Source organism: Nicotiana sylvestris, chromosome 3, assembly GCF_000393655.2.
Source record: "Nicotiana sylvestris chromosome 3, ASM39365v2, whole genome shotgun sequence".
Taxonomy (NCBI): domain Eukaryota; kingdom Viridiplantae; phylum Streptophyta; class Magnoliopsida; order Solanales; family Solanaceae; genus Nicotiana; species Nicotiana sylvestris.
The window spans coordinates 217,353,877-217,369,817 of NC_091059.1; positions in this window are offsets into that span (position 1 = coordinate 217,353,877).

Consider the following 15,941-nt stretch of genomic DNA (forward strand, 5'->3'; position numbering starts at 1 on the left):
CTGAACCTTTAGTCTTCATTTTAATGCCATTTGATTCAATAGCTTGAATTACTAACTGATTTGAATTGGTTATAGCTGTTGTAGTTAGTTGGATTCAGTTTAGTTAGTGTGTAGATTTGAATAGGTTAGAGTTGAAAGGTTCAATGCAGGATGAAAGGAAGTGCGTAGGACAGTAATTTCAGGACTTTAGGGGGTAATTTGGGAATTGAAAACAGGGTAGTTTGAGTGTTCTGTCCACTAAGTATTAGAGTATCATTAAACTAATGAATTATTTAGTATTAATGGGGAACAAGACAAGTGTAGTGGGGAACAAAATATATACTAGTGGAATTAAAAGGAGATGATGGGCAGAATTAGTGAGAAAATTCTGCCCAAAGTGCTTTTGAAAGCTGAAGGGGCAGGGTCAGTGTTTGGATATAAATAGAGTCACTTAGGACATTGGGGGAGGGGTTTTTTTTTTGACAGGGGTTGTTCGAAGAAAAAGATCTGGAGAGGAGAGGCTTTACACAGTACATTTTTCTTTTACACAGTTAAAGGGTTGGTTTTTGAAATAGAAAATCAGTTTATTTTCCAAGCTTTTGAGTTGGGTCGGGCTATTCTTTTGGCTTGGCTTTAAGAGGGCAAACATTCTGAAAATCTGAAGTGGAAACTAGTGTGCTGTCTAGTAAAAATTGGTTTTTGGACTGTTTCCTGCTACTCTTTTGGTTTAAAGTTGGTTTCAAGTTGGGTTGACTTTGGGAGCTGTTATGGCTGTGTTGGTTTGTTTGTGTTGCTGTATGGTATAACTGGGGAATCCTTTTTAACTATTTTTCCTGAGTTGCTGCTAGATATCTGTTACTTTTATTGTTGTGATGTATCATCTGTTGTATTGCTACTGCTGCTGATCTCCCGCTTCTTCTCCATTGTATTCCATTTCCAGGTACACATTCTAAAAACCTGTGTCGATGTAAGCTCGCATTTGAAGTTGAAGTTGAGATGAAATGGAAGTTCAGCTGTCAGTTATATTTGACATGACTGTATAAATAAACTGAAATGGTTTCTTTATTACCTAGATTATCACTCGATATGTCTTGAACGTATATAAGCATATGATCTCGAGTAGTGGATGTATTTAGTTTTATGTTAGGTTAATAGGATAGTTAGATTAATTCCTGAGTTTTATGTTTTTTGGAAATAGTCCATTTTGGTAATTTCAGTTTTAACTTCTTTAATAGGACTATTTATTTACTACATTATGGCATGTTAAAATTGGCCCATAAAGAGTGGTGTGGTTATTTTGTTCAAGTTGTTCCAAGTAGAACGACGTTCTGCTTTCACTGTAAAATCAGGATGCTTACCTAATGACATGCAAATGAATAAGTAAATGCTTGACGTCAGGGGCTCGATCCCTCGATCTCTCCTACGCAGCTTAGCACGCCCCATTCGGTTTTGGGCTTGCCTCAAGGCCCACCTGTTGTTGTTCGTTCACAAGTAGAATTAGTTGGCCCATTTAATTAGGGCCTGATTTAAAGGTCTCAGTATATAATTAACACAATATAAGTTTGGGGCTTTGAGTTAGGTAGCGGGTTCAAATTAAAAGGTCTGTCCTTTGGTTTGGACTCGAACATGAACTCGAAGCCCGCTTTTGTAATATTAACTAATTAGGACTTCTTCTCTTTTATTTTAGAGACGAACTTAATAGAAAATATAGTCACTTTAGGATTGTCCTCTTAAAATAAACGAGATGAGCCTCGCTTAGTAAAACGCATAATGGCGGGGCCCTCTTTAAATGTTTATATATATTAATTCCTTAGATTCCGGAATGGACCGTTTAGCGAATTTTTCGGCCTCATCCAAAATAACAATGCGTTAGTCCCTTTAGGCGCGTACTTTTAATAATTTTATTTTCTTAAACTCGGGTGCACATTTATGTGACCCAAATCCAAATCTCAACGGATTCGAAATGTGTCGATAACCACAGGTACATTGATTGTAACGTGGTTCGAGATGCATTTCCATGGCGTTGCAATTCTTTTCTTAAATAATGAATGAGACGAGCCTCGACAAACGAAATACATAAGCTACGGGGCCCTCTATAAATATTTGTAAAATTCCTTAGACTTCGGGATGGACCGTTTCGCAAAAGTTCACGGCTTTCCCAGAATGATGATATGCTAGTCGCTTTAGGCGCGCCTTTAATAATTTACTTTCTTAAAATCGGGTGCACATTTATATGACCCAAATCTAAATCTCAACGGAGTTGAAATGTGTCGATAACCACGGGTACATTGATGTGACGCGATTCGAGATACGTTTTCACAACGTTGCAATTCTCTGTTAAAATAATGATGATAATAATAAAAGCGGTTAAAAGTTAAAATTTACACATAGGTTCAACACGTATTAAAATCAGATAAATAAGCCGAATATGACAGTTGAGTGACCGTGTTAGAACCACGGAACTCGGGAATGCCTAACACCTTCTCCCGGGTTAACAGAATTCCTTACTCGGATTTCTGGTTCGCGGACTGTAATATAGAGTCAATCTTTTCCTCAATTCGGGATTCAACCGGTGACTTGGGACACCATAAATCTCCCAAGTGGCGACTCTGAATCTTTAAATAAAATCCTGTTTCGATTGTCCTTTAATTGAAAAAACTCCCTTTACGTCCCTTAGCGGGGGTGTAGCCGAAAAAAGGAGGTGTGACAATACATATATGTTAGTTTCTTTGATGGAAAGAAACAATTTTATTAGCAATCCCTAGGGCAATTATAATTTATGGAAAAGTCCCTAGGGCTAAAATACTTGCATCAGAGTCCCTAGCCTACTTATAAATACGTTTGTGATTCCATCAATCTGGCATATTACAATAGGTACAGACTAGAAGACTCTTAGGTTTTCTGTCAAAGTTTACTTGAATAACTATGGCTGAAGGTAAGTTTTTGTTTAATTTTCGCTACGATGGCTCAGTGTACGTATTTAATTCTATATCGTGGTATCAGAGCCGGCCTTTTAGTTGTGTTGTTCGGTATCTGTTGATTTTGATTATGATCATAGTATACTACATTTGTGTAACATGGATTTCTGTAGTCTATAAAGAGAATTTGAGGCTTGTTTTCGCAATGTGTAATCTCTAACGTTATAATATATTTCACCTTTGTTTATCTCTGAAACGTATTGTTACTCGCATGTCGTTTGAAATTTTAAATTGAGATTTGGATCCATGGCCCACTGTGTGTATTTGAGAGTGCATTGTAAAGTAATTGTTGTTGGTGGGCATTGTCCTTTTCTATTCTTGAGTTTCAATATTTAATTTGAGTACTAGTTGGACCCAAATATTTGTAGCCGAAACAATTATAAAAGGACTCATATTATTGTTTGTAATCTGTGAGTTTGGTATTCTTGCATTAACTAGGATTAACAAGCAGTTGGTAAATTTTTTAGACAAACTGTTATTTTCTATTATTTGGATCTACTTTACCAGGGATTGTTTGGTATAAGGTATAAGAAGGTATAAGAGTAGTATAAAAATTTAATACCACCTTAATACTCTATTTGGTTAGTAAACTAGGTACCCGCTGTTAATTTTAACACTGGGATAACTTATACCTTATAGAAGGTGGGGTAATTAGCACCGGTATAACTTATACCTTCTTCTTAGAAATTATGCACTTGTCATTCTTAATACTGTATTGGGAAAATTGTATTTAAATATAAAGGTGACGTGACGAATACATGTCGAAACACGTAGACTGGTCAAATGGTCAAAGAATTACAACTAGCAATGAGGCACGAGTTGCAACAGATACGAGCAAATGACAGAGGAAGAGGCACAGGCAGGAATACAAATAACCCAACACCCGTACCTATGTAAATCATTTATGTCCGAGAATTAAAAGGAATGAATCTGATGTTAGAAAAGAGTGCAGATACGTCACTTAATAAGCATTGAATGTGGAATACGTTAGAGAATTTGTATTGAATATAATGATTATGTAACGTAGCATTAAATGTCTTTAATTACTCATAATAGCCTCATTATGATTTGGACAAAACATATATCTCCAAGATATCTATAAAAAAGAGATATCTGATCAATTGTAAGGACACAAAATACTATTGATATAAAACTTTAGTTTACTTGTTTTTCTCTCGATTACTCTCTTGCTACTTAAATTACTTCCTTTTATATATTCTTTTGATTATCAGTAACCCGTGTTCTTCTAAATTCTAGCTTTGACTAAAAATTCATTTTTTTGGTTAAATAAATTGGTTCCGTTACCAGGAATCTGATAATCTATTTTCTTTTCGCTTAACTTTCCTTGTTGCATCAACTATGTCGAACAACAATGACAACATCTAAGGAAACCAAGAAAACCAGATAAACCAACAACTTCAGAGAGACCTTCAGGATAATAACGCACTGATTATTTCTCCACAAGGCTCTCCTTGGCGATCTCGTGAAGGCACTCCTGAGGGATCTCATACTGATGGACAGACTCAATTCGAAAATATTGAAGCTATGGATGAGGCTTTGCAAAAACTTATTATCGCACAGGTCAATAAAGCCGTTCAGGCCTTGGTTAGCTAGTTACCTACTTTACGCCCCACTCCTACTCCAAATAACAACACTCTGGAGAACCCTCGTTTCGGGCTTGTTAATTCAGGCAGCGGTGGAACCCCTAGTGAATCGCAGGATGGAGAACCAGGTAATTTAGTTAATTCAAATTTATAAAACTTGGTACTAACCTTGCAGAAACAACTCAAGGAGCAAAGTGAACGCATAGAGCAGATACCCGGGGTGCCACCCATAATCAAAGGGGTAGATATAGATAAATATTCACAACAACCCTGGAAGCCTAGTTCTGCTCCACTCCCAATTCCAAAAAAGTTCGAAATGCCTGATATTCCAAAATATAATGGAACGACAGACCCACGAGATCACGTGACTGCATTCACGACGGGTGTAAAAGGCAACGATTTGACTAAGCAGGAGATTGAATCAGTATTAGTCAAAATATTTGGTGAAACGCTCACCAAAGGAGTGTTAACATGGTATTCTCTTTTATCCGAAAATTCTATAAATTCTTTTGTTGAGCTTGTAGATTCTTTCATCAAAGCACACTCGGGAGCTCAAAAAGTAGAGAAAAGAATGGAGGATATTTTCAAAATCAAGCAAGGGGACTCAGAACTGCTTAGAGAATTCGTGGACAGATTTCAACGAGAAAGAATGACATTGTCGCGTGTACTTGACAACTGGGCAGCTATAGCTTTCACAATTAATTTGAACGAAAAAAGCTCGGAAGCTACGAGGAGGCTCAAGGAAAGCCTTCGAGAATTTCCTGCTACAACGTGGAATGATGTTTATAACAGGTATAACACGAAATTGAGGATTGAGGAAGATACTGTTTTGCGATTTCAAAAAGAAGAAAAGGTAAGTTCGAGACGTGCGGAGACCGAGAAAGATTCGGTAAAAAAGGTACGAGCCTTACATGGGACCTGCGCGAAAGGATTCACTGTCAAAGCAGGATAATCAAAGGTACGATCACAAATCAAGAAACAGAGAATCAGGTTCTTCATCAAGATTCAGGAATGAGCGAAATAACTATGAGTCACGAGATGATGATAAAAATTTAAAAGCAAAATTCGGTGGTTACAACTTCAATGTCAGCACCTCCGAGCTCGTAGCTGTTTTGAGAAGCATGGGAGATAAGGTTCGATGGCCAAAGCAAATGAGATCGAACCCAAACAGGCGCAACCTGACCATTGGTGCGAGTTTCATAATGACCACGGACATAAAACAGCAGATTGCAGGTTTTTACAAAGTGAAGTTGATCATTTATTAAAACAAGGGTACCTTACTGAGTTGTTCAGTGAGAAAGGCAAGCAAGCTTACATGAAGAACAGGCAGGAGCCTCCCAAACCACCTTCTCCCAAAAGAACTGTCAACGTTATAAGTGGGGGTGAAGACGTCAAGGGTATATCATATACTGCAGCTAACAAAATTTCCAAAGTAACAATTACCCAAGGGAAACTGGTGCAGCATGTTTTAGAGGAAGACAACATTACATTCAATGATGCATATGCAGATGGCGTATTAACCCCTCATAATGACGCATTGGTAATATTTTTAATTATACATGATACTAATGTGAAACGAGTTTTGATTGATCCAGTTAGTTTCATAAACATTATTTTATTGAGAGTATTACGTGAGATGCAAGCTGAAGATAAAGTGATACCAAAGGCGTATACTCTATCTGGATTTGATAATTCTAGTGTCCTCACGAAATGAGAGGTAACACTCACCACATTCGCTGAAGGAATCGTTAAAGATACAAAGTTCCAGGTGGTAGATATGGAGATGGCTTACAACATGATTCTTGGAAGACCATGGATCCACAAAATGGATGTTGTTCCTTCAACCTTGCATCAAGTTATTAAATTTCCATCGCCATGGGGAATCTGTCAAATTCGTAGAGATCAACATACAACCAGGGCTATCAACTCTGTTGCAGATACAAGCACGAGAAATAAAGGTAAATATCAATCACAGAAGACAGTTGAGGTCACCACAATGCAAACCTCAACTGAACAAGAGCAAACAGATGTAGATTCAAGGCCTGATACCATTCAAGAACCAGAAGAGAATGAAAATATTAAAACAACAATAGAGGAATTAGATCCAGTCGTGTTATTTGCTCAATGGCCTGATAAAAAAGTCTATGTTGGAGCCAATCTTAGCCAAGGTATGAGAGGTAAGTTAATTGACTTTCTGAAAACTAACGTGGATTGCTTTGCTTGGTCCCATTCTGAAATGACAGGAATACCTCCAGAGGTAATGACCCATAAACTAAATGAAGATTCATCGTACCCTCCTGTCAAGTAAGGAACTTTCAAGAATCAGGTGATTCAGGACAAAGTCCAAAAATTGCTAAAAATTGGTTCTAATCATGAGGTAAAATATCCTAACTGGTTAGCTAAAACTATTGTAGTTCCAAAGAAGAACGGTAAGTGGCGGGTTTGTGTAGATTACACAAATCTTAATAAAGCCTGCCTTAAAGATTCTTTTCCACTACCACACATAACTCAATTGATTGATGCAACTGCAAGTCACGAACTATTAAGTTTTTTAGATGCATATTCAAGTTATAATCAGATTAAAATGGATCCGGGAGATGAAGAAAAAACTTCATTCATAACAGATAGGGGACTTATTATTATAAAGTAATGCCCTTTGGTCTGAAGAATGCAGGTGCAACGTATCAAAGGTTAGTTACCAAAATGTTTCAAGAACATTTAGGAAAGACTATGGAGGTATATATAGATGATATGCTTGTTAAATCTCAGTATTCAAAAGATCACATATCACACTTATCTGACACATTTTCAATTTTGCGCAAATTTAATATGAAGTTAAATCCCCAAAAATGTGTGTTTGACGTTGCATCAGGCAAGTTTTTGGGTTTTCTTGTTTCTAACTGTGGTATTGAAGTAAATCCTGCACATATCAAGGCCATTGAGGAAATCCCCGATATACTTTCAAACAAGAAAGAAGTTCAAAGATTAACAGGGAGAATTGCAGCCTTGGGAAGATTCATTTCTAAATCATCAGAGAAGTGTTTCAAATTCTTCTCAGCCCTTAAGAAGCAAGATCATTTCGAATGGAATGAGGAATGTCAACAGGCACTCAGGAATTTGAAAACGTACTTATCAAACCCACCTTTGCTGGCAAAACCAAAGGCTGGGGAAAGACTACTCATTTACCTTGCTGTTTCGGGAGTTACGGTAAGCGCTGTTTTGGTCCAAGAAGAACAAGGTAAACAATCCCCTATCTACTATATTAGTAAATCTTTGTTAGATGCGGAGACGCGGTATTCTCGGTTAGAAAAACTTGCACTTGCATTAGTCATGACATCTAGAAAGTTAAGACCTTACTTTCAGTGTTATCCTACCGTCGTAGTAACTGACTACCCTTTACGTAATATATTACATAAGCATGAGCTATCAGGTAGGTTAGCTAAGTGGGCAATAGAGTTGAGTGAATACGAAATCACGTACCAACCCAGAACTGCTATAAAATCACAAGTGTTAGCTGATTTCGTGGCCGATTTTAGCCAAGAGATGCAATTAGAAGCAGAAAAATATTACAGGAATTCAATGGGGCTAACCCGGGAACTTGGACTTTATTCACTAATGAATCATCTAATGTAAAAGGTGCAGGTTTAAGGATTGTCTTGGTACCACCTACGGGTGAGACCATTCGACAAGCTATTAAATGTCACTCTATAACTAACAATGAAATGGAGTATGAGGCTATGATTGCAGGTCTAGAATTGGCACGAGAGCTTGGCATAAATCAGATTATAATTAAGAGTGATTCACAACTCCTGGTTAATCAAATTCTGGGGACTTATGCAGCTAGGGAAGCAAGGATGCAACAATACTTAGAAAAGGTACGAGAATTGATAAAGCAATTTCAAACCTGGAAAGTTATACAAATACCAAGGGATGAAAATGTTGAAGCAGACGCCCTAGATAATCTCGCATCTGCAGCTGATGTAGCAAGTGATGCAGAAGCCTCAGTTATACATTTGTTTCATTCAGTTCCCGATCTTGATAAGAATGAGGTAAATTTTAATAATTTAACTTGGGATTGGAGGAACGAGATTGTTACTTTTTTGCAGTATGGTACCGTCCCTGATGATAAGAAGAAAGCTCATGCACTTCGAAAGAAGGTTGCTCGGTACTGCTTAAAGTAAGGCAATTTGTATCGTAAAATGTTCGATGGTCCCCTAGCAAGATGCCTCAGAACTTCACAAATGGAGTATGTAATGAAAGAAATACACGAGGGACATTGCAGGAATCACACAGGAGGAAGGTCATTGATAAGAACCTTAATTAGGGAAGGTTATTACTGGCCTAAAATGGAAACAGAAGCAGAAAGTTTCATGGCCAAATGTGACAAATGTCAAAGGTACGTAATAATATGCATAGACCTGCAGAATTATTACATCTGGTCATCGCCCCATGACCATTTATAAAATGGGGAATGGATATCGTGGGTCCATTACCACAAGCAAAAGGACAGGTAAAATTTCTGCTCGTACTCACTAATTATTTTACTAAATGGGTGGAGGAAGGAGCATTTAAACATGTGCGAGAAAAGGAAGTCAAAGATTTTCTTTGGCGGAATATCATATGCCGATTCGGTGTACCAAAGGAGATCGTGTGTGATAATGGTCCTCAATTTATTGGAGCACAAATCACATAATTCTTTCAAAGTTGGCAAATTAAAAAGATTACGTCAACACCTTATCATCCGGAGGGTAATGGGCAAGCAGAATCAACGAACAAGGTTATTATCAATAATTTAAAGAAACGATTAGAGAAATCAAAAGGTAACTGGCCCGAAGTGTTACCTGGAGTTTTATGGGCATATCGCACAACTGCAAAACAAGTACAGGAGAAACACCGTTTTCGTTGGTTTATAGAGCTGAGACTTTAATTCCAGTTGAGATGGGGGAACCAAGTACGCGGTTCACATAGGCAACACAAGAATCTAATGACGAGGAGATGCGGGTCAATCTAGATTTACTCAAGGGGAGGAGAGAAGCTGCATTGATAAGAATGGCAGCACAAAAGCAAGTCATAGAACGATATTACAACCGCAAAGCACGCCTCAGATTTTTCAAAGTGGGGGACTTCGTGCTTAAAAAGGTTTTTCAATCCACAAAGGCAGCTAACGCGGGTAAATTAAGTCCAACATGGGAAGGACCCTATAGAGTTCGTAATATTGCAGGCAAGGGAGCATATGAGCTAGAGACAATGGATGGCAAGATATTACCTTCACATTGGAATGGTGTTCATTTGAAGAGATACTATTTCTAAGAAATACCCACGGTCAGGTATCACTATTTCAAATTTAATTTATGAATTGTTAAAATTTTACTAACCATTTTAGATGATAGGCAAAAAGCTAACCCGTACTAAATTATGAGTTACAACCTGTAAGGCACACGGAATAACCTAAAATTCCTGGCCTAGGGTTACAATTATTCTGATAGAAATTCATACGGGTTAAGCAGTGTTCATCTAAAATCGCATATCCGAGTCCCGTATGTTTTTTCCTTTTCAGGAAAAGGACCAAATGAGAGAATCTATCAAGTGCTCGAGGCTTCATACTTCAACACTCAAACACTTGGGGGACTATATAATATACACAGATATGTATAAAGAAGGCAAAAAAGATTAAGAAAAATCGAGCCTAAAAGAGCCAAGTGCAGAGTAAAAGTCACAAGGTCACGAGATAAAGCCACGAGCTAAGGCCAAAGAAAAACCTCACTATAGTTAGGGTAAAGGCTATGTACTAAAACGAGTTATAAGAGAAAACCCCGTGTCTATTATTCTTCTTTTGAAAAAATCTGTTACAAGAAAAACAGTTACGAGAAAGTTATAGATGTAATTCAAATACATGTAAAGTATTATTCAAAACTTGTCAAAGTTATTTCAAAGAAACATGTGTGTTCCTATTTCTTTTATCGTATGATAACACCATTATGAAGTTGAGACGTCTTCTTCATTAAGTGTCGAAATATAAAAGGGCCCTCTTTTATAAAACTCATGTTTAATTAGTTAGTCATGAGATTAACAGAAGCATTTTCGAAGAACAAAGATGTGAATTATTCTGTAAGTCCTTAAAAATAAAGGCAAGAATAAAGTTGACAGAAGTTTAAGATAATAACATGAAAAACTTCTTAATATCTAAAAACTGAAGACTAAGTACGAACTTAGTCATAAAGCTATGAAATTGTTTATACAAATTGCCCCATAAAAGACTTGGGGACTTGCGTTTCTAAATCCAACCCTCAAATGAAGCTAAGGGTTTGATTATAATTTTCCAAAATAAAAACAAAAAACAAAATCATTTAAATGATTAAAACTGGCCACTGAGAAGTTTGCGGAACTAAAGCAGGAGCGTCAATAGCAGTGGGCTCAATTTAGGTAGGTGCATCAACAGATGTGGTTTCAACTTTGCTTGCAGCAATAGGCTCGATTGGGCTTGAAAGAGTTGGGATACCCGTATCAGCTTCAACACTTACGGGAGCTTCAACCACGGGAGAAGGGAAGTCCTAAGTTTGCTGAGCTTTTTCAATGGTTTCATTGATCTTAGCTAACTCTAACTCCAGGTTGAAGTTTTCTTGGCCAGCATCAATTGGGGTATCTCGACGAGAATTCAAAAATGCCCAACTTATCTTAACAGCAGATTTTTCTTCAAGGGTCTCATAATCCTTTTCCCAATCAGCAATCTCATTCTTTAGCTCTTCGTTTTCAGCCAAGGCGGAGTTGTAAGAAGCTTTAAAAGAAGTATGGGAGCTCTCTAAAGCACGAACCTTGTCAGCCGAGACTCGAAGGTCTTCTTGTGCTTGAGTTAAGCTTTGCACGAGCTCCCCAGCGTAAACTTCTTTTTAACTCAAAAGAGCCTTCAACTCTCTGTTCTCTTTGCTGTCTTTAGATAGTTGCTCTGAGAAAGAAGATTCGAGACATTCTTTGTCTTTTTCTGCTTGGCTTGAGGAAGCCTTTGCAACCGCTAACTCTGAAGTTAAAGCCCGCACCTGCTGTTATAGGGTACTCTTGCCTTCTTGTAAATCTTCCATATCAATTTGTGCACTCTCAAATTGTTCCTTCCAATTGATCGCATCCAATTAGGAATCACGTGCTACCTTCTCCAAGAGAGGGATTCTGCTCATCATTTCTGTGCTGATAAGATTGGCCTAAAAAAAGGAAAGGAAATAAGAATATCAGAATCCCAAAGATAATTTTTTTTATAAGGTAAAGAAGGGAGAGAATGAAAGTACCTTCAAAGTGGCATGCACGATATTATTCATTAGAGTCAGGGAACTATGGCTCTCCAGCTTTGCTTTTTCAATTGGACCGATTAAAGGTTCCAGCCATACGTCTGATTGACCTGACTATCTCAAAAGGCTGCTATCAGCAGGAACTTCAATGGTTACTCTCCTCATAGCGGCACTTCTACTTGAAGAGCTTGCTTCCGTATGGTGAAATATATGAGCGGGAGCTGTTGAAGGAGGAGGAGTAGAGGAAGTGAAAACAGTAGAAGAAGGAACAAAAACAGTTGGGGCTGGTAAGGAAGGAATCATAGGCACGAAAGTTGAGAAAGAAGATAAGGGTATTTTGTCTAAAACAGGCCCTAAACTTCCACTGCCAAAACCACTAAAGAAAAGTTGATCAATAGATTCATGGGTATCATGGGGAGTGATGTCATCGTCAAGAATTATTACTGGGGTTTCAACAGGTTCGGTAAGAGGAACAGAAAGACGAGGGGAAACTTCAACTTCGTCATCAGAGACGATGCGTCTCCTAGCTCGTGGCCTCGTCACCAGGGAACCCCATCTTCCTCTTCTTCAGAGTATCCTTCTTCAACAGTTTTCCTTTTTGCAGAAGAAGAACCCAAGACTATTTCTCGGGCTCTTTATAAAGAGATACGGGTTCCCGAAGAGACATGAGAGGCCGCAACTGCTTCAGCAGTAACTCCTCGAATAGCAAATCCTGATAAAAAGAAGGATGGAAGTTAGAACCATAAAGAAAAATATGTACATGCGTGAAAGATGAAATAAAAACTCTTACCATGAGTCTTTATTTTCCAACCGTAATGGTTAGAAAGTGTTTTCCAAGACCTACCATCTATTGGTGCGGCCTTCAACAATTTATCTACCCAATCACGAAAATTGGTAATATTTTTCACCACTCCCATGGTTGCTAAAAAGAAAGAGGAGGAGCAAAAATTAGAGAAGTTGATAAACTTGAAGGAAAAAGGTACGAGATAGATAAAAGACTTACGTGCAAAATTCCACTTCTCAAGGAAGGGAACGTTATTCTCACCCACTAAATCAATAGTAGGGGCAGCAATAAATCGGGTGTACCAGCCACGGTCTTTGTCATCTTCAGGGCTCACTAAAACCCTCTTACTCCTGGCCACTAGGGTAAAAACGCCATTACAGAAAAGTCTAGGGGAGTAAAGATGAATCAGGTGAGGAAAAGTAAAGAAAACGTCAGCCAAATTGGTTAGATGCCTCAAACAGGCAATAGCCTCCATATGATTGGGCCAATTTGCCCCAAATAGATGTTAAAGAAACGACAAAATTCCAGAATAACTGGGTCAATAGCTGGTTTGAACCCTAAAGTGATAGGGTATGTATAAACAAAAGAGAACCCAGTCAAGTAATAAGTAATTCTCTGATTTGGATTAGGCATAATAATGGAAAAATCATTACTCCAATGACAGTCTTTATGAACTACAGGAGTTAAAACTTCTGTAATTTGAGTGGGGTAAGCGTCAACACGATCTAAGGCGGAAACCTGGTTTCTAAGAGATTCCCTATCATGGTAAAAAGATAATTCTGTAGGGACTATTTCCTCTACTAAAGGTTCACGTAATGGTTTAAAAGGTTCTTTATCCCTAGAAGAAGATATGTGAGAAAGGGAACCTCTGGTTCTGGAAGAAGGACCAGAAATAGGTGAAGGTATAGGCGAACCACCACCGCGAGTAGATCCTAAGTTACGAAGTCTACCTCCCCTTCTATGTCTAATAGGGGCATTAGGGAAGGTATCAACACTGGGAACTCTCCTAGGGTTAGGATTTGGTAAAGACATAGCAAAGAAGAAGAATGTCAGAAATTAAGTGTTCAATAAGCTTTATGTGGTAAAAGACAAGGAGAGAAGTTATATTTATATTAATACGCCATCGCCAAAGGTAAAAAGTGCAGTGGTGGAAGGACCATAATAATGATAACTGGCACTTCGTGAATAGTGGAGCCGTTAAAAGCCTTGAAAAGGGGCTGCAAAACTGCAGAACTAATGAAAAAAAGACACGTGTACGAAGCATTAAATGGAAGCGACAATTGAAGCGTCAATTTTGGCATAGTATTAATGGTGACAAAAATTCTCTTTTAATGAAATCCACTTCTTAAATATTCAACTGATGAATAAATGGAAAGTGGGGGGACTATCGGTATTGAAAAAAATTATATTTAAATATAAAGGTGACGTGACGAATACGTGTCGAAACACGTAGACTGGTCAAATGGTCAAAGAATTACAACTAGCCAGGAGGCACGAGTTGCAACAAATACGAGCAAATGGCAGAGGAAGAGGCACGGGCAGGAATACAAATAACCCAGCACCCGGACCTATCTAAATCATTTATGTCCGAGAATCAAAAGGAATGAATCTGACATTAGAAAAGAGTGAGGATACGACATTTAATAGGCATTGAATGTGGAATATGTTAGAGAATTTGTATTGAATATAATGATTATGTAACGTAGCATTAAATGTCTTTAATTACTCATAATAACCTCATTATGATTTGGACAAAACGTATATCTCCAAGATATCTATAAAAAGGAGATATCTGATCAATTGTAAGGACACAAAATACTATTGATATAAAACTTTGGTTTACTTGTTTTTCTCTCGATTACTCTCTTGCTACTTAAATTACTTCCTTTTATATATTCTTTTGATTATCAGTAACCCGTGTTCTTCTAAATTCTAGCTTTGACTAAAAATTCATTTTTTAGTTAAACAAATACAACATACCAAACAATGAATAAACAATAATCCCAACATAACTAATCCCAGCATAACTAATTCCAGCATAACTTATCCCAATATAACTTATACCGGCATAAATCATATTCCAATCAAACGAATCCTTAGTAGCGGGGATGTCCTAGTCAAAGTTTATTCTCACAAGTTTCTGCATAAGCAATTTTTCACGCCGCATAAGGTGATGTTTACCTTATTTTGTATTGCTTGGTCCATGTTTTGTCTACTTTCCATATTATGTAAATTGCCACATTTATGCAATTAGGTTTTTCGGTATCAGTTTTCGGCTGTGCAATTCGATTTAAAGAAAGATAAAAGTATTAAAAGTTACTTTTAATACTATGTTTATATTCTGACAATTTCGTTACATATTTATGATTCTATTGAAATAGAATAAAGAGGAATTACCAATAAAATCCTTGTTGTTTGTCTAACCATGCTTCACTTTTTCTTTGCAATTTTGTGAGCTTTGTTCGTTATTTTTTATAAACAATTTGGAGTCTCGGTTCCAACTTTGTTTTGGATTAAAGGAATTTGACTAACAATCCAAGCACTACTCAGTTGTATTTGAAGTTTTGTTTCTTCCTGTTCCTTTACAATTATTTGATTTTATGATGAGCGAATTAATTATGAGAATTAACCTTTGGTATAATGGCCAATCAATATTTTGCTGAAGTTTGATTGTTAAAGTTAATTATTTTGAGATGTCATTTGAGTTTTCTTTTATGTGAATTATTTAGGAGTGGCCACAACATCTTGAACATTTAATATAAAAGAAATTATGTTATTTAATCACATAAAGCTTAGTGATTAAAATTTATAATGACATTTATATAGTTCAGTTATCTCACTAAAATAACAACCCGACCTTACAGGGAGGTAATTATTTTGGTGAGATTAATTGGAATGAGATAGTAACCTTTAAGTTTGAAATTATCTTATACCCATAGGTACAAATTAATTTCTATGAATTTTAATTTACTAGTCTAATAAAGTAAAATAAATTCTATGCATGAGTTGTAACCTCTGCCTGCATGAGGGTGTGGAATTTACTTAGAATCGGTATTTTACGCGATTCACCCTGATGGATTGTACTTCGTAGCTTATATATGTTTATCCTTGCTTTATCGTCTTTACCGCTTTTTCTATCGCTATTTTTAATGAGAGTGCTCAAATTCCAATGCTTTCTGGTGACAATTATACTGAATGGAAGGAGAAAGTCCTTCTCACTTTAGGGTGTTTCGCATCTGGACCTGGCACTCCGTGTGGATGAACCACATATTCCCACGGAATAAAGTACGCCAGAGGCTAAGGCTGATTATGAGCGGTG